The sequence below is a fragment of the Mustela putorius genome, unplaced genomic scaffold (assembly GCF_011764305.1).
Source record: "Mustela putorius furo isolate JIRA1106 unplaced genomic scaffold, ASM1176430v1.1 tig00537227_pilon_pilon_pilon, whole genome shotgun sequence".
Taxonomy (NCBI): Eukaryota; Metazoa; Chordata; class Mammalia; order Carnivora; family Mustelidae; genus Mustela; species Mustela putorius.
The window spans coordinates 8,586,835-8,610,487 of NW_025422368.1; the positions used below are offsets into that span (position 1 = coordinate 8,586,835).

General features: G+C 39.8%; 2 long non-coding RNA genes across 2 annotated transcripts in view; one reads left to right on the plus strand and one right to left on the minus strand.

Moving 5' to 3' along the window:
* Window positions 1–4,440: 4,440 nt before the first annotated feature.
* Window positions 4,441–23,653, minus strand: part of LOC123389988 — a 38,272-nt gene continuing 19,059 nt past the window's right edge. The window contains exons 2-5 of the long non-coding RNA XR_006604668.1: window positions 15,587–15,626; window positions 14,524–14,616; window positions 11,370–11,491; window positions 4,441–7,275 (exon numbers count right to left, since the gene is read on the minus strand). This is a non-coding gene — a long non-coding RNA (uncharacterized LOC123389988). The remainder of the gene's footprint in view (window positions 7,276–11,369; window positions 11,492–14,523; window positions 14,617–15,586; window positions 15,627–23,653) is intronic.
* On the plus strand, window positions 11,487–14,619 carry LOC106007142. The gene is made up of 3 exons (XR_001181710.2): window positions 11,487–11,665; window positions 12,755–12,901; window positions 14,531–14,619. It is a non-coding gene; the product is annotated as an uncharacterized LOC106007142 (long non-coding RNA).

Consider the following 23,653-nt stretch of genomic DNA (forward strand, 5'->3'; position numbering starts at 1 on the left):
ATGGTAAGTATACAAAAGAGGCCTGTTCTGAAATTTGGCCTTAAGAGCCTACAGTTTTTTATTTTGTTTTTAAATTGGATTTTCTAAGCCTCAAAGTCAAATGCGTTGACCCTCTACTCCCCTCTACTGGAAGTGATTGGTACTTTTAGACCAAGAACGGCCTGAACTATGGTGAAAAAAATCCCCTTGCGTAATAAATTATTCTGAGAATTTCTATATTCTCCTCTTGTTTTCAACTGTAATTTCCGGATGCTTGTTATCTTAATTTCATAAATTCTTCATAAACTCTGGGAAGGCACTGAACAATCCATCTCTGACTTAAAATTCTTACTAAAACCACATATCCAAGAAAAGAAAAAATTTTTAACTCTGATTAGATGGGTACACTAAGAATTCACTTACTTTTGGGGGGACTATACTAGCTCAATGAGATACCATATTATGATCCATTTGTTTTAAGAGACTTTTCTTACGGAACTCAAACCGCTCTGTAGATGTATCTAACTAAGCATGCCATTCCCCTTCTCCCTCCTTGACCTCTGCCTGCCACTTCCCCATTCTGCCCTCATCCCCGATCCTACCTCTGCCGCCTGCAAGGTCAGTTTCTAGGCACCTTTCTAGCCAGCGACCACCACTTAAATCACTTCTAAATCAAGTTGGAAGCACAGGTTAACATCTTTACTGAAGGCCTTAGAGAGTAGAGAAAAAAACTCTGTACCAAACCACATACAGGTTGCTTGGGTTTACAAATTGTAACCTTCTTAGGGCATTTCAGGTAATTTTAAGAAAATGTTCTATAAAAAAAGATGATGCAGGACTAAGACCTCCATTTTTATCTCTTCATTTCAAAAGCCCTTTGCGATCATCCATGGCCTACAACTGCTATCCCAGACCTGAGTCAGGACTAACGCAGAGCTTTGCTCAATCACCAACTCCTCTTTTATGGCACATTTGGTATCTTTCTGACCTTGTGCTGTGCACAGCCTCCTTCCTTCCAACCAGGCCAGCAGGGACGTTAAGCAGGAGGCCATAGCAGTGCAGACTCAGAAGCCTTCACAATGAGCTGCTCCTTTTGCCAGCATATCCAGCAGGATGTCTATGCAAAAGTATGCCCCGGGGCGCTGGTGTGACTCAGTTAAGTGTCTGGCTTCAGCTCAAGCCAAGATCCTGGGGTAGAGCCCCAAAGTCGGGGCTCCCTGCTCAGCAGGGAGTCTGCTTCTCTCTCTCCCTCTCCCTCTGCCTCTTCCCCTGACTCGTGTTTTCTCTCTATTTCAAATAAATAAATAAAATATTAAAAAACAAAAACAAAAGTAGTCCTCTTCTAATCCTCCTCCCCACCCAGATGTCTAGCTTTGACTAACATCGTATGTACAGCGTCTTCATTACTAAAAGCTTTTTTTTTTTTTAAAGATTAGGCTATATGATATAGAATTAAATTCATGAGATTAACCTACCTGGGAGGCTTTAGTGGAATTAGCTTTATTACTTAATAGTCACATATTTTTTTGACTGATCTCAAATTATCTTGTATAAACTATTAATGCTTTGGATGAGCAAGGTGGCTCAAAGACTTTGACATGTTCCCTATAAAAGACGATCGGGATTCTGGAAAAGGGCTGTGTGTGCTACATTCAGATTTAAAATGTCCCACAAAAAGGCAACAAACAGTTTAATGTTAAGATGCCGCTTAAAGCAACTCTGAAAATTTCAAGACTTTAAAACTATTCCTTGCCCCTAGTTAGAAAAACATTAATTTCTGATGATTTCTATTAGAGGCTAGAATAAGCAACTTTCAAAAAAAAATTGAGACCCTTTTTTTCTTCTTTTTTTGAAGCTATAGTTTCTTATTCTCATGCCGAAAATCCATGTCTGGTTGATGGCAAAGCCTTTATGTAATTAAAAAGTGTTTCTTTGTGGGCACGGCTGCCATTTCTTAGTAGCAACCCCTGAGCAGTAAGCACATAAAGGTCACCCATTCCTCTGAAGAACTGCTCCTAAACTAATTCACTTCACAGAAATCCATTCTCCACATTACAGTCAGAACGGCCTCTCTAAAATGCAACTTGGTCTTATCAGTCCCTGTTGAATTCCTTCAGTGGCTACCTCTTGTCCATACTTACCTTGTTCACCTAAATTTTTAGCTCCTGGGGGTGTTTCTCACACATACTAATGTTGGATGGATGCAGGGATGGGAAGATGGATGGAAGAATGGATGGATGGAAGAATGGATGGATGGGCAGAAGGACGGATGGAGAAGTGAATCCGAGGGCGGATGCGATTAGCCAACCTCCAGCTTCACACAGAATTTGGCTACAGCCAAATTCCCAACCCCCTGCTGGAAAGAGTATAAAGAAAGAGAAAGATGAAAACTCACAACACCATGAACTAATATTTAGAAGCAATCCACTTGTGTTCAGGAAAATATACCCATGTTTTCTTCCTAACAGAATTAGACTTCACATCATGAAAGAGTCTGCTTGAGACAAGCAGACACATCCTTACCAAATCAAAGTCCACGAACAAGGTATTCAATCAAGTTCAGTGGGAAGAGTTGCAGGAGAAAGAGAAAGATAAGAGCTGACTTGGATTAGTTAGCCTAAAGCCAGCAGGCTAACTAAACTATGTATTAATAAATCCAAGAGTTGGTTCTCCAAAAGACTAATAAAATAATTATAACTTGATGGTACTGATCATGAAATTGGAAACAAGCTAAGTGTCCATGAACATCAGAATGAATAAATAAATCATGTTTGCTACATACAGTTGAATACTAGACAGCAATAAACCTGTAAAGTCTATAGCTGCATACTGAGACACACATGAATCTCAAAAATACAATGTTAGGGGTACTTGGGTGGTTCAGTGGATTAAATCTTCTGCATTGGACTCAGGTCATGATCCCAGGGTCCTGGGATTGAGCCCCACATCGGGCCTTCTGCTCAGCAGGGAGCTTGCTTCCCCCTCTCTCTCTGCCTGCCTCTCTGTCTATTTGTGATCTCTCTCTGTCAAATAAATAAATAAAATCTTAAAAAAAAAAAAAAGATATAATGTTAGGGGCACCTGGGTGGCTCAGCTGGTTAAGCAGCTGCGTTCGGCTCAGGTCATGATCCCAGGGTCCTGGGATCAAGTCCCGCATTGGAATCCCTGCTCAGCAAAGAGCCTGCTTCTCCCTCCCCTCTGCCTACCACTCTGCCTACTTGTGCTATCTCTCTGTCAAATAAATAAATAAAATCTTAAAAAAAAAAAAAAAACCACAATGTTAGGCAAAGGACTCCAAAAAAAAGAAAAAGAAAAGAAAAAAATGTATATTATATGCTTCTATATGCAAGAACCTCAAAAACAGGCAAAATAATCTGTGGCATTAATAATCAGAATATTGGTTACCTTTGGGAAGAACAGTTAATTTTCATTGCTGTGTGTATCTCTATAGGAAGGTTCTTGAGATGCTGGTAGTATTCTATGCCTTGGCTTAGATGGTTACATGGGTATGTTCAGTTTGCTTTAATTCATCAAGTGATATGCTATGATCTATGTACTTCTCAATATCTATGTTATATTTCCATTAAGACATGTTTTAAGGTAATCAAAAACAGAAAAGCTTTTAAGGACAAAATATATTTAATGAAGAGAAAAATGTCAAAATATTAGTAAAATCCTAATATCCTAAATAGCTAATATCCTTACTATATGCATAACATTATGCTAAGTACTTCGTAGCATACTTACCACACGGCAGACCTATGAGATACCCCCTTCTTAGCCATATTCTACAACTGAGGCAAATTATTCTTGGGATAGATGAGTAACAGCTGGAAGTCATATGGCTCAAAGCCCTTGTCCTCAAACACTGTTAAACATTGCTTCAGAATAATCCAATTCCCAAGACACAAACAAGTTCATAGTTACCACACGCTGTGCAAATTGTTCTAGAGATGATTTTCAAACTTTTGGATTTCACAAACCATGAAAGCTAAAGGAAAATTTGGAGAGACCAACATGGAATTACCAGCTTTCTATTTTTCGTAGCAAAAACATTCTTTTTTATTAGCACTTGTCATCACAGTCCTTTTGCAAGAGAATAAATTCTATCATTGATAATATAATATTGTATGTCAACTACACTTCAATTAAAAAAAAACCCTCTAACTCTGAGAACGTAAGAAATACATAATCTCAGGATTAAGGACTATCCTTTAAATTAAATCAAATTAGGTTTTTAAACACATTATATTTTCCTTATTTATCTCATACCAGGGACTTCTGAGACCTTTTCTATGGATCAGCATTTGGAACGCACTGTTGTTTATTGGGGGTTAAGGATGGGGGGATATCCCAACACATTTTATGATAACTTCAAGGGAGATAAAATGACCAATATAGCAAATGAAAGCAGACACAGGTTCTAAATGAACAATTAAACAGATAGAATTCAGACTTAGGTTAAAATAATAATAAACATTTATTATTTCAGGAATTTCAGGTTTATTTCAAGAATGTAAAATAGTTTCATCCCAGAAATTCAATCACTATAATTAGTCAATAATATATTTGCATCAGCCAACCATTCCTACAATAATGCTGAATAATAGACCATTATAAAATTTCAGCAGCGTGCAGTAATAAGCTTGTTTTTATGTCAGTGGGATGGCTGAAAGTTGGCTGACCTGGGCTAGCCTCAGCTAGAGCTCACTGTCATGTCCCTTATCTTCTTTGGACCAGTGGACTAGCAAAAAGCATATGTTAGTCTTAATATAATCATCTCAGTAAATACAAAATATACATTTGAAGGAAAAAGTCCACCTCTTTTAGCAAACTAACTTAAGGAAGGTATTTTTCCTGTTATGATAAGGAAAATCTATCTTGATTTTAGCCATTATCATACTCAGTTGTAAGAAAGTAGATCATTACATTTTCATTAAGATCAAAAACAATTAAAAAAATACAAGTTATCCCTTACCCAACACTGAAAATGCCAGCCAACTCAATAAGAAAAGTAAAAGAAAAAGAGATATAGTCCACATTTCTTTTTGACTCTGGGTTGGGTTGTGCCAGAATTTAGAAGTTTTCATATTTTAGAAAAGTTAATTTACTATGTACCAGGTAATAACAGAAGCAGATGCAGATTTCTATAATCAAAATATTTTTATATTAAAATGTATGAATATTAACATAAAATAGAAACTACAGGCTGCCTTACATCCCTGCCAGTCAGGCTTTAGTTTCAAACTTACAAACTTGCCATTTTCAAAATGAATTGTGGATAAGAGATTACGAACTATGATTAAAGAAGAAATCCAATTTTGATTACCAGTAAATTGCCTGCCTACAAAACTCCATAGAACTAACTGGAAAATTGCAATAGGAACTTATAAAAGTTATCAGTTATTAAAGACATCAACTGCTTTTCTGTATCCCAACAAAACTCAAAAAACATAGTTTTTGTGATAGAAACAAGACCTTACAAAGCAATGAGCTCAACAGTTTTAATTTTGTGACTTTTACCAAGAATACTTCACTTTGTAAGTTACTATAGGTTGTTAGTCCTTTCAACCTGTAATTTTTATCTTTATCTTAACTCAAAGTACAGTCACCACCAAATTTCCTTTTAATTTTTTCTCCTCAGAGATTTTTCTCTCAGGAGAATTTTTCTCCTGAGATATTTTCCAATTTTATGATATTTTCAAAAAGTATTGGAACCAATGTCTACATAACAAAATGGAAACCTCGTGCCATTTTTTGCACTTTTATTTTAGATTTGTCTATCTAAAATGTTGCTGACAATAATAAAGCATGCAGAAAAGAAAAATATCTCCTTATATGAGTTTTTTTTTCTGTGATACAGTCCCTTCAAGAGTAAAAAATAAAGTTACTACAAATTTTTATTACAGATTTTGGAAAAATCAATTGGACCTACGTTCATGACCACTTGCCTGCCCTGTGGCCTTCATAACGGCTTCATCTGTCAATGGTTAAACCTCTGTTATAGGTAAGGTTTGTTATCTACTCTCGGATTACCTTTTAAGGATTTTGCTCTTGATATAAAGTGACAATTCAGCTACTAGATGAACTTTACCATTTTGTGTCACTGATTGACAATACTGCATTTCCACCTTTGTTCCAAATAGTCGAAAAGTTAGAGAAACCACATAGCGGAGTGGGACATTGGCAACGCTTGTAAGAAATTCACATGTCTTTTGAGATCACAAGTTCTTCTCCACTCACCATTTTGCTGCGGGCAAGGTACCAAAGTCCTGCAGGTGGAACTGCCAGAAAACAGCGTCTCTTAGATCCCTACGTGCAGTCCACTCACTGAAGTAAGTGGAGATTGTCCAACATTTCACACAACTTTAAAAACAATGCATACTCAATTTTCCATCTGTGCTACAAAACATTATTTGTATGATGAAAATAAGTGACATCATGCAAAAGGAATAAAATTTGTGAAACAAGATGGTTTTCTTTCAAGTAGGGCTTGTTTGTGTTGGAACTAGAATTCAAAATACCCTGATAATGTTGGGCCATGGAAAGAAACCGAATCCAGATAAATTCTGGCAAGTCAGTTAAAAACTGAACTAGTGTAGGACGAAGAGGATATGTTTTATGGCGGGAATGTGGGGAAAGAGACGGCTGGATATGAGTGGGGGTAATCTCAGCATGAGTCAGCAGCAACAAGGTGGCAGACACGTGGTCTGATCCCAGCAAGGACACAGTCTCAGGCCCTAGATCTCCCTCATTATAAGGGATAGAGGTCAACCCAAACGTGTGCAGAAGAAATGAAACAGGATGGAAACCTGACCTCAAACTATATCATCTGAGAAAAATCCAGTAAACAAGTGATCTCGTAGACAAGTCCAAATGGGAATATGAGCACCGCCCTCCCACGTACGGCGGCTCTGTTCTGCGTGCTACAGAGGCTGACAGGGAGACTGATGGCAACTTAGTGTAAGGAAATACTTTATCATTTTCAAAGTAGCCCAGTGACGGAAACATTGCCTTAGGAGTTTCATACCGCTAGAGAAGCACAAACACAGATGGGGGAAAATATCCCATGACAGGACTTTTGCAGGCATCAATGGGGAGTTTGGACTAAATGACGTGTAACATCTCTCCCAAGCCAGATTCTGGGATTCCTTTACTCTAAAACAAGTATTTAAAAGCAGCAGAGGGGTGCCTGGGTGACTCAATCGGTAAAGCATCTGACTCTTGATCTCAGCTCAGGTCTGGATCTCAGGGTCTTGAGTCCCACGTTGGGCTCCAAGCTGGGCCTGGAGCCTACTAAAAAAAGAAAAAAAAAAGGCTGCAGAACATGAAGGCACATCTGATATCCTAACTCCATTCTATCACCCTGATTAATGGAAATCCTTTATTAATCATAGCATAACATAGCATAGACAGCTAGCCAGCAATGAAACCAGACAGGGTTCAAATATTGGCTTTACGACTTGCTGACTGAGTAGATGTGGATTAATTCTCTAGGAGCCTCAGTTTCCTATAAAATGGGGATAAAACATGAACCTTGCAGGTAGTGTACACAAGGCATTTAGTTCCAAAGAGATTCTCAATCCACAGGTGATGTTGTCAGTGTTACCATAGAGAAAATCTGGAAACGACACTCCAGTTCCAATAATGCAATACTGATTTAGCACAACTGGATAAACTTTACTGCCTTAAATTAAAAAAAAAAAAAAAAAAAAGACAACAACAAAAAACACTGACCAAATCAAGTAAAGAGTACAAAAGAATTAAAATAATAAGCTCATTTAAGGAACAGTACCAAACTTCTTTCTTCACAAGTATAGAATCCTAACATTTGCATCTTTCAAAATTGCTTAAACACCTGTTTGCTTAAATCCTGCAGAGCAGAGTGTAAAATGATATCCTTCAGCTGGAAATAAACACAGCTCAACCAGTGGTGTTCAGAACCACGAGGGATGGGTGGGCTGAGAAACAACAAAATGGACTGAGGGCAGCTTTTCTTCCCCACTTATTTCCGTCTCAACTAAGGGGAAGCCTGATTTCTCAGCAGGAGGTACACTGTTTTACTTTCTGTAAGTATTCTTTTTTTTTTTTTTAATGAAGTTCCTGGTGAAGAAATGTTTAAGAAAAATCAAAATGTTGTCCCAAAAGTTTAATTTTGCTTTTGTTTCCCTTGCCAAAGGAGACATATCTAGAATAATAATATGATCTACTAATTCTACTACTGGGTATTTACCCAAAGAAAATGAAAACACTAATTTTAAAACATGTATACACCCCTATTTTTATTACAGCTTTATCTACAATAGCCAAGGTATGGAAGCAACCCACGTGTCCATCAATAGATGATAGATAAAGAAGATGTGATCTATATATACAATGTGGTCTATGTATATAATGGAATATTACTCAGCCATAAAAAAGAATGATATCTTGCCATTTGCAACAACACAGATGGATCTAGAGCGTATAATATTAAGTGAAATCAGTTAGAGACAGATAAATGTCATATGATTTCAACAATATGTGGAATTTAAGAAACAAAACAAGCAAAGAAAAAAAGAGACAGGGGCACCTTGGTGGTCAGTGGGTTAAAGCCTCTGCCTTCAGCTCAGGTCATGATCTCAGGATCTTGGGATCAAGCCCTACATTGGGCTCTCTGCTCAGCAGGGAGCCTGCTTTCCCTTCTTTCTCCACCTGACTCTCTGCCTACTTGTGATCTCTGTCTGTCAAATAAATAAATAAAATCTTAAAAAAAAAAAAAGAGACAAACAAAATGACCCATTAATACAGAGAACAAACTGATGGCTACCAGAGGGGAGGTGGGTATAGGGATGGAGGAAATAAGTGAAGGGGATTAAGAGTACACTTATCGTGATGAGCACTAATGTATAGAATTAAATATTTATGTTGCACATCTAAACTAATATAATATAAAACTGTTGATTATGCTTGAATAAAAAAATTTTAATAAAATTAATTTTTTGAAAAAATTTTTTTCAATTTTTTGGAAAAAAATTTAATAAAAAATTTTAATAAAAAATTTTTCAATTAAAAATTTAAAATGTTGCTACTTTTCTTTCAGTGAGATAAGAAAAAGAGAAGGTGTGAGCATAATTTTTATTATTTGTGTTTACAGAACTCTGGTTTAAAGTATCCATCTTGGTAATGCAGTGTGTAAATACAGAGATTTCCTAAGATTTCTAGGTTAACTGCAAGTATACAGAGCTGCATGGTATAATGGGAGGGCCTGTGGCATCTACCTTAAAGAGACCTGGGTTCTGGCTGATCTTGATTTGCGAGTCATCTCCTTTTGAAACATAAATAAATCACATCACTCTTCTACTTGAAACCCTAAACATCCAGAACTGTTCCCATGGCCACCAGACCCTGTGTGATGTGAATCTTCCCTTGCTACTGTCAGGTCACATTCCCTGTCACTCTTCCCTCCCTCTATCAATTTCAGCTACATTGACCTTTGAGTGTGAATTCACCTCAGGGCCTTTGCACTTGCTTCCATCTGCCTGCAATTCTCCTTCCATATGGAAGGTATCCATGTGGTATCCATACGGTTCACTCCCTCATCTCATTCAGGACTCTGCTTGAATGTCATCTCCATTGAACATTCTATCTAAAAGAGCACTTTCCTTCATTATTCTTTATCCCTTGCCTTGCTTAATTATGTTTTCTGACCTACTATATATTTATTTGTATAATTTTTACCAAATGTTCCCTTCCCATTAAAATATACATCCACGAAAGCAATGACCACATCTGTTTTGCTTACTACTGTAACTCAACAAGTAGAACAGTACCTAGCATATGATGGAAGCACAATAAATATTCACTGAATGAATGAACTAAAGAATGACCTTGGACAAGACACATAATTCCATTTGTGTTCTAATCTGCATATTTTTTAGAAAATCTTTAACTTCTTCTCACGCTATAACATTCTATGATTCTCGGTTTCCTAAGCCAATGTTCTCAATCATTATATTAGGAAAAGGAAAGAGAAAGTTCCTAGCATAGACTGGGTGATTTCTAAACAACAGAAATTTACTTCTCAAAGTTCTGGAAGCTGGGAAGTCTGAGATCAACACACCAGCAGATTCTGTGTCCAGTGACGTCCCCCTCCCAGTTCAGAGATGACATATTTCTGCTGTAACTCACATGACAGAGAGGGTAAGGAAGCTCTCCAGGGCCTCTCTTATAAGGGTTTTAACCCCATTCATGAGGGCTCTGCTTTCATAACCTATTCACCTCCCGAGACTCCGCCTCCTAATGCCACAACACAGGGCAAGGGGATTTTAACATACTAATTTTGAGGGGACACAACATTCAGTCTCGACAAAATAGGGCAAGAGTTAGCTCACTCCTTTAATGTCACAGAAAGAATTCAGGACTTGTTTACTTGAAATACGGGATCATGCAAAACCTCCTATATGCAGCCAGCCAGCCCAAAAGAGGGTTCTCCAAACATTAGACCAGTCAGATTATCCTCACTTGCGAAACGTGCTTCACACTGGGTCACCGTTGTCATCATGTGCCCTCAATTACAACACACCCTTATTTCCCTAATATATTGAATAACTTTAAACACTGGCTTTCCACAAATGGTTAGGGGTACACCCTCTCCTATTTCAGAGATGACAAACCAAGGGGCAGCTAGAATAAAAAAATCCGACCACAAATATTTTCTCTCTCGTGTACAAAACTGTAATTCTAGGGCCTCGAGCATAGCAGAACATAAAGTATTTATTGTGCAGTGGTGGAGTGAGGATTGAAAGCCATGTGATTCTGGCTTAAAAGCCGGTTCTTTCTTCTTTCACTCTGCCCTATGGCCTCTCAGGAGGCCTTTGGTCAGGAAGGTCAGAGGCAATTCACATGAGGCAGGATAAACCCAGGCTTCTGAAGTCTCCTTCATCGATTGCCTCTAGGACTCATTCGGAGCCAGAAAATGTTTATCTGCTTGGAATCGTGAAATGGTAGAGCACTGTTTAAAAAAACAACCACAACAAACAAGACAAAACACATCCGGTTGAGTGCTCAGGAATTCGAGTTTCAAATCCTGCCTCTGACTGTTACTACACAGCATTTAGATTCCTGAAAGGTCAGTTTGCTTATCTACGCATGGTGTGATGGGCCTCTTTCTCAGAGGGTTCCTGAGAGCCTGGGGCGGGGCAGAGGACGACATACTACCCGGCACTTAGTAGGCCTGCAAATATCGCATTCATTAGAAAACCCCAGCGAAGAGGCCTGATCTCTGTGGATCTCACGGTGCATCTGCTGGGCCGGCCGTGCTCACTCAGGAGGCGAGTTACCGCTAGAGGACACTGAGCTGGCAGGAAAACTGGAGAAAGAACTGGACTGCTGGAAACCCGGATGCCTACCGGAGCCGGTGACCTCTCCCTGCTGGCTGAATTGTGGAACTGCATGTGTGATCACGACACGGGCCTGTGGGAGAGCCTTCCAGGGAACAGCTGTCCTCTGAAGATCTTGAAGCAGACCAAGGCTGCGAGGAAAGAATTTTATTTCAATGCTGTGATCAGGGCATCCTGTCATCCTTGGACCAGCCACAGACAGACAACAATCTCCCCCTGGAGTTCCTAACAATGCTGGGTTCTAGGCTTGGATCACAATGATGAGAGATCTCAGTGTTTTTACTAATCCACAGCAGCCTCACTGTGTAAGTTTAGCAGGAAAGCAAGTTTTATTTGCCTTGCTTATATAAAGGATATTTACTTTTATTATTTTTTGTGAGATTTATTTATTTAAGAGAGAGAGAGAGCATGGGGGGTGGGAAGGAAGGGGCAGAGAGAATCCCAGTCAGACTCTGAGAGCCTGAAAGGACATAAACTGAGCTGAAACCAACAGTCAGACATTCAACCAACTGTGCCACCCAGGCACCCCAAAGATATTTATATGCCTGTGTCATATACAGCCTTGCCCCCTGTTCCTTTCCTGACCCTTGTCTAAAGGAAAGTGAAATTTCTTAGAGATATGCAGGCAGACATTACTAGGAAAGGAAGTCAGAAATGAGAACTTGAGGTCATCCCCTGTGTATATCCTTAACACAAGACAGAAGTATTTACTCTCCATACTGAATACTATTTCTAGAATTTTCTGTTTTAGACTGCAAAATCCTTAACAGCAAAGATAGAATTCCATGATCTAACGCTTAATTTAATAAGGCCCCATTTCTAAAGGCTGGTCTCAATGGACATTAGCATGACCATATAATATATGACACAAACAGGCATTTTTGAGAGTGAGAAGAGGTATTACTATGACAGACAACAGATGTAAACTGATGAGTCTGTGATCACACTGCGCTTAATTGTGTTCAGAAACCATCCCACTAAAATATTTACTCTCATAACATTTTACCTATAAAAAAATCTCTCCTTAGAAAGTGACTTTAGTTAAAAAATTATTTGTGCTTTTTCTATACAAACAGGACTGGCTTGGTTTCCAGGACAAGTTGATATCTGCCTCCTTAGAGACGGGTGGAATGTGTGTCTCTCTCTGCCTCACTGACTCCCTTGTCTGTGAACCCCGTGAGCCATTTCTTGAAGCAGACCCTCTCTGGTGACTACATTCTTCTAGACTTCCTCCTCTGAGCTCCCAGGCAGGCTCTACACCACTACCCTTCTCTCTGTAATTGCTTTAAAATCCTTCCATGCAACACCTGCAATCCATTTTTACCAGAAAGAAAATGACCTATCAATTATTCAATTAATGGCCCCTAAAAAGTAACATTTTGCTTCTTTAATAGGAATGCAGAAATAGAGACAGAGATAGCATGTTGACTTGGTAGATCTGGCAGCTGGAGACAAGAAGCAGATGTCCTGGGTTGTGGATGTATGTCAAGTTACCAAGTGCACACCTCCACTCGGCTAATTTCCCATGAACAATAGAGTGGGTAAGTTTGCTGGAAAGTCCTACTGAAAGAAAGTGAGCATTGCGAGCGCGCTTGAATGTTACACATTAACGGTCATGCTAAATGAGGAAGTAGAAAGGAAGTAATGGAGAAAGAGAAGACCAAGAGCAAGGGCCACACTTCATTGTTCTCTTTACCTCTCCGGGACATGACTCTAAAAAATCAGAATGTTTTTATCAAAAAAAAAAAGATCTTCTTATTCTTCAAACTCCTCCCTGATTCCTTCAAGTGGGAGGTGATCTAGACATGTAGCAGAAAAGTGAGAAATAAAAAATAAAACCTTTTTGGATTGAAAAAATAAAGCGTCTTAAAATTTTCTTGGCAGTAGCGTAGCGCAGCGGAAGCATGCTGGGCCCATAAAGTTTTCTTGGCTATGTCTTTTCTTTTTCGAACAAGGGGCATGTCTACTTTTGTTCTCACTCTCCCCTTTGTCCAAAATAGAAGGTTCTAACAAAGACAACAACTTAAAAAAAAAAGACAAAACTCTTCCAGTGTCACGAGCTTGGAGACAAAAAGAGCTTCAATGAAGTGTAGCTGGGTTGTGAGCAGCTCACAACCAGCGTCCCAAGAGGAGTCCGACGTCTGCAAGGCCTTTTTAAAAACAGCCCCAGATTTCTCTTAACAGCCAACCCCAATCACCCACGAACATATCCATTACATGACTTCATCAGTTATTCCAATAACAGGTTCTGCATATCATTGCTTTAAAAAAAAAAATACCTAACAATCAGGTTGGTGGGAACATCTCTGTGACTTCTACACACACTTGGTCTCTCTTCCCCTCCCCTCCCCTTCACGGCCTGCCCTGAAGCACAAAATGTTCAGTGAGCAGGACCCGTCATTATTTCTCTAGGGACCCTGAACACTGGACTTCTGTTTATAAGTTCAGTACCCAAACACTTCCCCAGAACACTCAACCCGCAGTTAAACCCTATTAGTTAATTTGGTCTCCATGAATACACCATACACGGGTTCTGGTAAAAACAAAGTTAAACAAAAAATAAAAGATTTGCAAATGTTTTCTCTCATAAATAAAAAGGTGTCACCCAAAAGAACCTCTTGTTGAGAGGCAGAGAGGTGGTTAAGAAAAAAATAAAATAAAACCTTCTGAACACTAAAATACAATTTTGCATCCAAGCAGGGTGGAAGGTTTGATGCCAGTGCACAGAGGCATTATAATTATAAATTAGCTGATTTCTCCTGGGTCCTGCTGGGCACGAAGAACATTTGGCCATTATGTGTCAATTTACCTGGAGTCATTACTCAGGAAACAGGCTTATGTTCCTCACTTAACACGTCTTTTTAGAGCGCTGGGAGTGGTTCACTAAAAGAGTCTTTTGTGAAGCATGAAACTTTTGCTAGTCGTGTGAATTTCACCCCACTAATTGCGAAATTCCTTTTGGAGAGTATAGGATTTCCTCAAAGTGAAATACCCTCGTTTAGTGGTTTGATACAAAGGACATACCACGTTAAATTTCCCGTAAAATCTAATAAATCAAGGAGGGAAGTAATATCCAGGACTGAGTCTTTGCCTCCTTATGAGGTGAGGAAAATTGCTGGAGGGGGGGGGGGGGTTAACTCTTGACTCACCAATGTCATCTTACCTTGCAGTACTCATGTCCAAAAGAATGGCTGCCATCAGAAAGGATGAACACCCACCATTTGCATCGACGTGGATGGAACTGGAGGGGATGATGCTGATTGAAATAAGTCAAGCAGAGAGAGTCAATTATATGGTTCCACTCACACGTAAAACATAAGGAATAGCGCAGAGGAGCACAAGGAAGGGAGGGAAAACAGGAAGAAATCAGAGAGAGAGAGACAAACCATAAGAGACTCTGGACTCCAGGAAACAGACTGAGGGTTACAGAAGGTTGGGAGGTGGGGGATAGGGTAACCAGGTGATGGGTATTAAGCAGGACCTGTGTGATGATAAGCATTGGGTGTTATGCACAACTAAGGAATAGTTGAACACTGCCACAAAAACTAATGATGTGGGCGCCTGGGTGGCTCAGTGGGTTAAGCCGCTGCCTTCAGCTCAGGTCATGGTCCCAGGGTCCTGAGATCGAGTCCCATATCTGGCTCTCTGCTCAGCAGGGAGCCTGCTTCCCTCTCTCTCTCTGCCTGCCTCTCTGTCTACTTGTGATCTCTGTCTGTCAAATAAATAAAATCTTTAAAAAAATAAATAAATAAAAAAATAAAATAAAAAAAAAACTAATGATGTACTATACAGTGGCTAACTGAACACACACACACACACACACACACACACACAGAGAAAGAGAATGTTGAAAGTTGAAAGTATAGCTAGGCTCACTTTATGCTATTAAATAAGCTGTGGTATTTAGAATTAATTCTTTTTAATTTTAAAATCATACTTATCATGTTGAAAAAACAAACCTGAAATTTTACAAAAGGTCTTTATGTCAAGCCCTCCTCAAAGCATGAGAGACTACGGACTCTGAGAAACAAACTGAGGGTTTGGGAGGGGAGGGGGTGAGAGGTTAGGTGAGGTTAGTGGTGGGTATTATGGAGGGCACGCATTATATGGAGCACTGGGTGTGGTGCATAAACAATGAATCCTGGAACACTGAAAAAATAAAACTAAATTAAAAAAAATTTAAACCCTTCTATGGAAATGTCTGTATGATTGGGTTGTTTCCTTACCGGTAGGTCAGCTGAGGGCTGCGTATTCTGACTGGAGCATCTGTTGGAAGGACGGAGAGGGTATGGAGGTAATTCTGATCTAGGACTGATGGAAGAATCCCAACCATTCACCCCCTATAGAACTTCCCTTTAATGACAATCCCACTTGATCGCATTTTTCTGTCCATAGCCAGTTTTCTGTTTATTCCATTCTGCTTAGTGTAAGTAACTGTTAATGGCCCTAATGGTGTCTCTGGCTATAAAGAGATAGTGAGTATAACTGGCCGGCACTTAACAGCCATGCTTATCTGCTAAAGGATGGTGTTTGTAAATACGGGTCGATATATAAATGACATTTTATGACTGTTTTGCCTCAAACGCGGGTTCTTCCTCCCCATCTTCAAAAAAAATTAAAACTTTCTAGAAAAACCTTTCTCCCTGTATCCAATACTGCACACCCTTCCTCTGAAAAGGAAAACAATTCAAATATGACAACTTCCCAAATTTGTTGGTGAAGCTCTGTTTTTGCTTAAAGAGAAAAGAGATATGTGAATGTTTCTGATTGTCTCCAGTATAGAATTTCCCTTTAAGCCCCAAGACAATATATGTGTTGGCTTACATGGCATCGGCTTTCCCTAGGGAGAACATATTCCAGTTCTGATGAAAATATTAGCTTTCCCTGATAAGAACTGGGAGAGTCATAAAACAATCTCTTTGTCTGGAGCCAGTGCCCTTCACCCAAGCATATTATTATTGTAGTAATCCATTTCATTTAAAAAAAAATACCTTTGATCAAAATTAATTTAGGGTATCTCATATTCTGGAGCCTCTACCACTTGGTTTCATTCTTTATAAGTCTTATTTGACCCAAAGTTCTAGGAGATTAAGATACCTGAATGAAAACACATCCTTGCTGATTTTGCAAGTTTTCCAGCTATGTAGACCTAGAAACTAGTCACATAGAATTAAAAGGATTCTTAAAGTTTATCTAGTCTTACGGAGAAACTGAGGGCAAGAAAGGTCAAACATCTCGCCAAAGGGCATGACTAAGTAATACCAAGAACCAATCTCTCCTGCCTGCTTGTCCAAGAGTCTTCCTATTTACTCCATATCACCATTATTTAGGTCAGCCTTCAATTTATGAACCATGGCAATATGCACCCACTCTTTATTTTCACCAGTATCCTAACATTCAACAAACTTACATAAAATGTATTTAATAACTAACTAGCATTTAGGGAACTATCATCTTACAAAAAATTAGTATTTGGTAAATCAAACCATCTAGTTTTCTGATATATTATATCCCTTCCATCAAAGCTCTAAATCTAGAAGAAATTCAAGCACAAAGCCGGAAAAATAAATTAGCAGGGTGGGCCCCCACTAAATATGGCAGGTCTCGAGGCAACTGTTCCAAGGGGTGGTTAAGAGAACAGCCAATCAAGAGTGTCCATTGAGGGGCGAAGAAGTGGAGCACGAATGGGGCAGAGGTGGATACTCAGAGCCAGAGACCCAGCCCTGTGCTCAGGTTAACTGCCCAGCCTGCACACAGCTAACAACCTTCAAAACAACTCTGCCAAAAGCTAGCAATAAACAAAATAATGCCCAAGAACATTTTTGTTTTGACTGTATTCAAATTACCAGAAATTTTCTGAACAATAACCCCCCTCTAGCCCCTACCTTCAGACATTATATAATTCACACTTACATAACCACCCCGTGACATTTCAATAGCCCTTTCATATTTCACCAAAACCTATTTTTCCCATTTTTCAAGGTGAATTATGAAAGCATCTTAAGGCACATGACTCAAACGTTGAAAGTCGTATCATAAACCAAGCCAAATCCCACTACCCTTTGCACCCATGGACACATGCACACACACACACACACACACACACACACACACCATTCCATAAAATATGTGAAATTTTACACACAACCGAAAGACAATAAACAACAAGGATAAAACCCAGGGAGGGCAGTTTGTGTCCACCAAGTGTAGACTCGCTCAGGTAGATCAGAGTGAATTCATCACCAGGGTTTATAGAGCATCACCCGGGGCCAAGGTATCACTGTTATAGCTGTATTCCTCAGGGCACTTGAGTTTTCTTTCTTAAAACAGACTTACCCACTGACCATTAAACCTAAATGCCATAAGGGGGGTTCCTTTAGAGGAGAGAAAAAAAAAAGCCAATTACCAGATGTTCAAGGAATCCCTCAATTACCCCGGAAAACACAGCCCTGAACCATACCATAAGGTTTCTAATACCTGTTCCTCTTAAATTCTGGATTTTAAGTGCCCCTACTGTGTGTCCTTAATACTCTCTGCTTTTCCTGTGACAGAATTTGTCCCACTGTGTTTTAATTGCCTATGTTTGAAATGCCCATTAGACCATAAGCTCCATGAGGGCAGGAAACATGTTGTCTCATTCACCATTGTACCTCTAGAACTATCACTGACAGTTCAACAAGTACATGAATTCATCCAACAAATATTTGCTGAAAACCAACTATTACCAAGCTCTCTCTGTTCTGTGTTATTAGAGATACAATCTAAAAACAAAACAAAACAAAACATAACAAAAAAAAAAAAATCAAGTTCCCAGATCTCATGGAGACAATATTGTAGTGGAGGTGTGTCATATGTCCTTCAGTCGCCTATCTCAGATTCTGTTCACCCAGTCAGCACATCCTCTCCCTGTTTCTGTGTGTTGGCTCCCAGCTCCCAACTGCACCCATTTCCAAGAGAACTGTCCTCAACTGAGGGGCCTCAGCCAGGATGTCACAAGGCCCTCTCCCTTGTCCACAGCTAATGACTAACTTATGGGGCACAAAAGGCCAGGCCCTTGTCTCCCAGCACAATTCATGTACCAAGAACTCTCCCAAGATTAGACTTTGCCTGACACCATCCCCTTGCCTGACTGCTTCGCTTTGGGTTCTCCTGCTTCCCTCACTCCCTTGCAGATCTTTCCTGAACAGCATTCCCTCAGTGTGCATTTGAATCCTACCCCTGTTTCTGCTTCTAGGAAACCCAACCTAACACAAGAAGGGAAGAGAGTAATAAGCAAGTACACGGATAAGCATACACCATGACAAATGGTGATCACTGTTTTGGAGACTAATGCAGCAAGGGAAAGATGGAGGGGTAAACTGGGAGAGATGAGTCCCATTTTGGATAAAACCAGGTAGAGAAAGCCTTCTCTAATAAGATGACATTGGCAGAGACCTACAGGAAGTGAAGTCGTGAGAAGCATGAAAGTCTGGGCATGAATGTTCCAGGCAGCGGGAACCACACGGTGAGGAACTAGTGTGCTTGTCACGGTTGAAGAGCCAAAAGGAGGCTGGAATAAAGCAGCCAAGAGGAAGGTGGGAGGAGTGTGGCCATAAGCGGATGGTTGGATGTTGACATTATTAAAGAGGCCTATAACAGGGCCTCCTTGTTCCCATTGCAAAGTCATGGCAGTACCAGAACATTGAAATAAGAGCAAGACCTGAATAGGATCAAAGTCACCTGGTAACACTGAGTCTGTTGTTGAAAGGGTATGGATGAGAAAATGTATATATGAACTTTATGAAAATACAGTGAAAGTTCAAGATTACAGATATCCTAGTAAAAATAAGCAAATAAAGAGTAGGGTTCTCGATTCCATATTCTTTCAAGGTTTTCTTTTTTTTCTTTTTCCCTCTTCTTGAATGCATACCTTCCTTCCACCTGTATTCTGTCCAGTGTAATCTGGGCTGTGACTTCCTCTTCTCAGTACTGAATTATTATACTACTATTTTTTCACTACTTTGGTGATCTTAATATAAATTATGACCAGCCATATTTATGGGAGAACTGAACCGTACTCTTTTGTCTCTTCTCCTTCCTTCCCGTCCCTTCCTTCTTCTGCTTTTTCTCTTCCTTTCCATATTCTCTCCTTCTCTTGCCCTTGGGAAATAATTGCTTTAGTAAACAAACACACGTTGGTGGCATATTTATTCAAGGACCGTCCTTCCCTCTGTTGCTTGATGCCAATCAGGATAGTAACTACAACTCAACACAAACTATTATTAACAAGAAGCAAACTAGAACCTACACAGTAATACTCCCCCCCCCCAAAAAAAGTATATTGGTACAGCCTGGGGTTACTTTGCTTATCATCCTTCCACCATATGGACAAATTTCTTTTCCGCCTCTTTGTGGATAATAGTACTCACATGAAGAGTCATTCCACAGCATAGGCATCATACTTCTAACAGTGGCTAAAAAGTAAGATGTTTTCTGCTGGCTGGACACTGTGCTAATCAATTTACATGTATCATCTCACTGAAACTTTACAACAACCTCATGAAGTGGTTATTGTCATTACCCCCACTGTACCCATGAAAAATGAGGCATTGAAGTAATGTAACTTCTCCCCGGTCACTCAACCAGTGACTCAACATCTGGGAATGCAGCCAAAGTTGAATGAGTCCATAACAGGAGTTCTTGAATCCACTCTACACTGCCCACAACCCACCCACCCCCATCTTACGACATCAAGTCACAGTGTTTTGCTTCTATTTTCATTTACCTCTACCTCTCCCCCTGTTCTGTGAGCTTCTTGAGAGTATGGAGTAAATTTTACTCCTCTTTGATCATCAGGCATGATAATAGGGCCCCAATAAAATATACCTCTGTTTTCCCCACTTGAGTTCCAAACTAAATGATGGATAAGACAAAAGAATAAGGCAGACATAGATGAGAATACCAGCTTTGTTACTGAGAAAGACCAGGCTGGAGGAGGACCCATGGATTTCCTGGGTGCCAAATCCCAGAATTAGCCATACTGATCCTCCCAGTCATGGGCAATACCAAGAAAACCAAAGGTTTCCTCTCTAAAATGTAGCACTTGGAGGAGCAGACCATAATGTATGTAGAGAGAGAAAATGGGCCCATCCACACCACACACTCAATACTATCAAGTAGAGAACACTTAGAGTGAGAAATGGCAGTCTTTCCACAGGAAAATAGGAAGCCCAAACTGAGTTGGTTCCAAATGCTTCCCCTAACCTCAGTACTTGGAACTCCATGTTCTTGAATTCGTTAGACAAGAGGGTTGTACTGAGGATAAAGAACAGCTTCATAATACTCTGTGCAATATGACATGTAATTAATCAGCACTAGGAAAGCAGAGAGTCCAAATCCAGAGCAGATTTGGGGAGAGAACTCAGGTTTCTTAATTCCTCTATCAAGTGTATAGTCCACTGGTTCACAGACGGGTGTCCCCTTTTAAGCTCAGGTTTTACTGAGAGTTGCATTGGGCTGGATGGAAGCCAGGACATCCTGGCATGTCTTCTGGGTTCTGGGGGTGGGGTACACACAGAAGTCCAGCAAGTCTGGGACCATCACTGAGAACGGGAGCCCTATGAAAACCAGAACATGGCCAGCTGGGAGGTAAGCACGCCTGTGACACTGTGTGGTGAGGTGGCAGTGGCACAGCCCAGACCTTTCAGGGAAAGAGAGAGGCAAAGAGCAAAACAAGAGTGGAGAGTCACACTGGCTACTCAGGAAGCGTCCCTTTCCCACTGGAAGACATTAGTCGTGCCCAAGACCTCTCTGAGCAGTGGGATGTTTATAGAATCATCGAATCTGCTCTGTACCATCCCTTCCACCCCCTTTCCTTAACCATCTCATCGAATTCATATGTGTCAATATTTTTACTTTGGGCAGGGGAGCGCTGTTGAAACCAGAACCTATAAGTCAGCCAGCCAAAGCAAAATAGCAGAGCCATGCACAGAATTTGAGTCTTCTTGGACAGTCTATACTCAAAGAAAATAATCTTTTGCTTAAATTGTCAAAATTGGCTCTTCTAGCTCTAAATATATTAAATTTTGACCTTCCAAATTGCTCTGGCTCTGTTGACCCAGGGGAGTTGTTCTCTGCTGCCAAGTAAGAAATGGGAAATAAACACAATCTGGAAAATGAAAAGTTGGCATCCTCCCACCAGGAACCCAAGTGTCATGGCCTAACTAACCCTTACCACTAGATTTTGTGCAGAGATCTGGGTGAAAGAACCAGCCAAAACTATTTTATCAATCAGCTATTTACTTCTTTGGACATTACTTTAGAGATTTTTATCCTATCCAAATAACACCAAAAGTAACCATGTAATCAGAATCAAATTCAATGCCAACAACCCCTCCACCCCCCAACACACACATACATACCTCTCATACATTTATCACCCTAACAGTCTAAGCCTGTGCTCCCCAGCATGGTGGTAAAGAGTTTCTGTAAACAGTTGTATCCTTATCTATTCTGGTCTGCTTTGTGCAGATAAAATCAGTGGCCAAGAACCAGAGATTTCACTGGTGGCCCCGCTCTATCACAAATAACCCAGTGAGGATCAGGGAAAACCAGACCAAGGATGACTCAGTAAAATTCATTGTCTATGGGAGAGACATCAGAATAGGTCCAAATGGCAGTAACATTTGTGTAGAAGGAGCATGGGTCTATAAAATGTTATCTCTGGCGCTAAGCTGTTCAAACAAAAAGATAAAATCTTGAAATAATGGTTAAATTGATGTAATCTGCTGTGAAAGGTTCCAACCCTGTCTGTGATATCATCCAAGGCCAAGTTAAATCAGGCGTGGTGGGAATGATGCTATCTCTGCCTGGTTCTATCTAGACAAACACAACCACCTAAAAAAGCATTAGGGTCCAGGTCAGTTGTCGACCAGAGATAATCTCTAAAATCATGGAGGCGACAGCAAAGCTGTTTCTCTGCTCACCTTTCAGCAAGATAATAAATGTCAGAAGGTGGTGCTTATAGCCCCTAGGGTTAAATTTCACATACCTGATAAATTCAGGTAAATAAAGGTAACTGACAGCATTCTGATTTAGCTTTAAAGAAGGGAGCTCAAATTATTTTCCCTGGACAAACTGCAGAACCCAGAAATTATTATTTTGAAGACACAAAGAAAGAATTGATATGAGGGAAAGTGCTAGGTAATCAAATAACAACCTCAGTGCTGGAAAATAATTTAACATTTTCACTTCACCAAACTCTCCATATTGGCTTTTTCGTGACTAAAGTGCATTTTGAAGTTACACAGTTATCAGAACCACTCAATTGCCAAAATAGTTAATCTTGCATCCATTATCCAGATTAACTAGTGGTGTTGGTAAACTTTGGTTTATGGGTGATTTAAATTAGCTAACGATGGAGTGGAAATCGAAATCACAATAAAAACATGTCAGAGAGAGTTACCTATTTTCCTCCGGAATATTTACAGAAAATTATTTATCTTCTGAAATAAAAAGCCTAGTTCTGGAATTAAAAAATTAAAATTTTATTTTAGAAACCTAGCACCTTAAAATGATACAAAATAATTTACTTTAAAAAAAAAAACCTCTTTGGGGCACCTGGGTGGCTCAGTGGGTTAAAGCCTCTGCCTTCGCCTCAGGTCATGATCTCAGGGTCCTGGGATCGAGTCCCGCATCGGGCTCTCTGCTCAGCAGGGAGCCTGCTTCCTCCTCTCTCTCTCTCTGCCTGCCTCTCTGCCTACTTGTGATCTGTCTCTGTCAAATAAATAAATAAAATATTTAAAAAAAAAAAAAAACCTCTTTGAAGATTTACTTATTTATTTGAGAGAGAAAGAGAAGACATGCACATGAGTCGAGAGGAGGGGTAGAGGGAGGGAGAACCTTCAGAGAGACTCCCCGTTGAGCACGGAGCCCCACACAGAGTGCAATCTCATAACTCGTGAGATCATGACCTGAGCCAAAATCAAAAGTCAGATGCTTAACCGACTGAGCCACCCAGGTGCCCCAAAATGATACAAAATAATTTGTAAAGGTACTGTCAATATCATTAAAACTATTAAAATCACTAAAGATAGTTTAAAAAAAAAAACCCCACACCAGAAACACCAACACTGGATGCTTATGCAGAAAATTAAATAAAGCTCAGAGGACACATTTAAGCTATAAGGTAAAGCATAGGAGGAACTAATGGGGAGACTCTGATCTCTGGTACCTCCCTCATATCTTACTTCCTTCCATGAAGGACACTTAAAGCACCTCCTAACAACCAAGGCTAGACAAATTATAATACATTT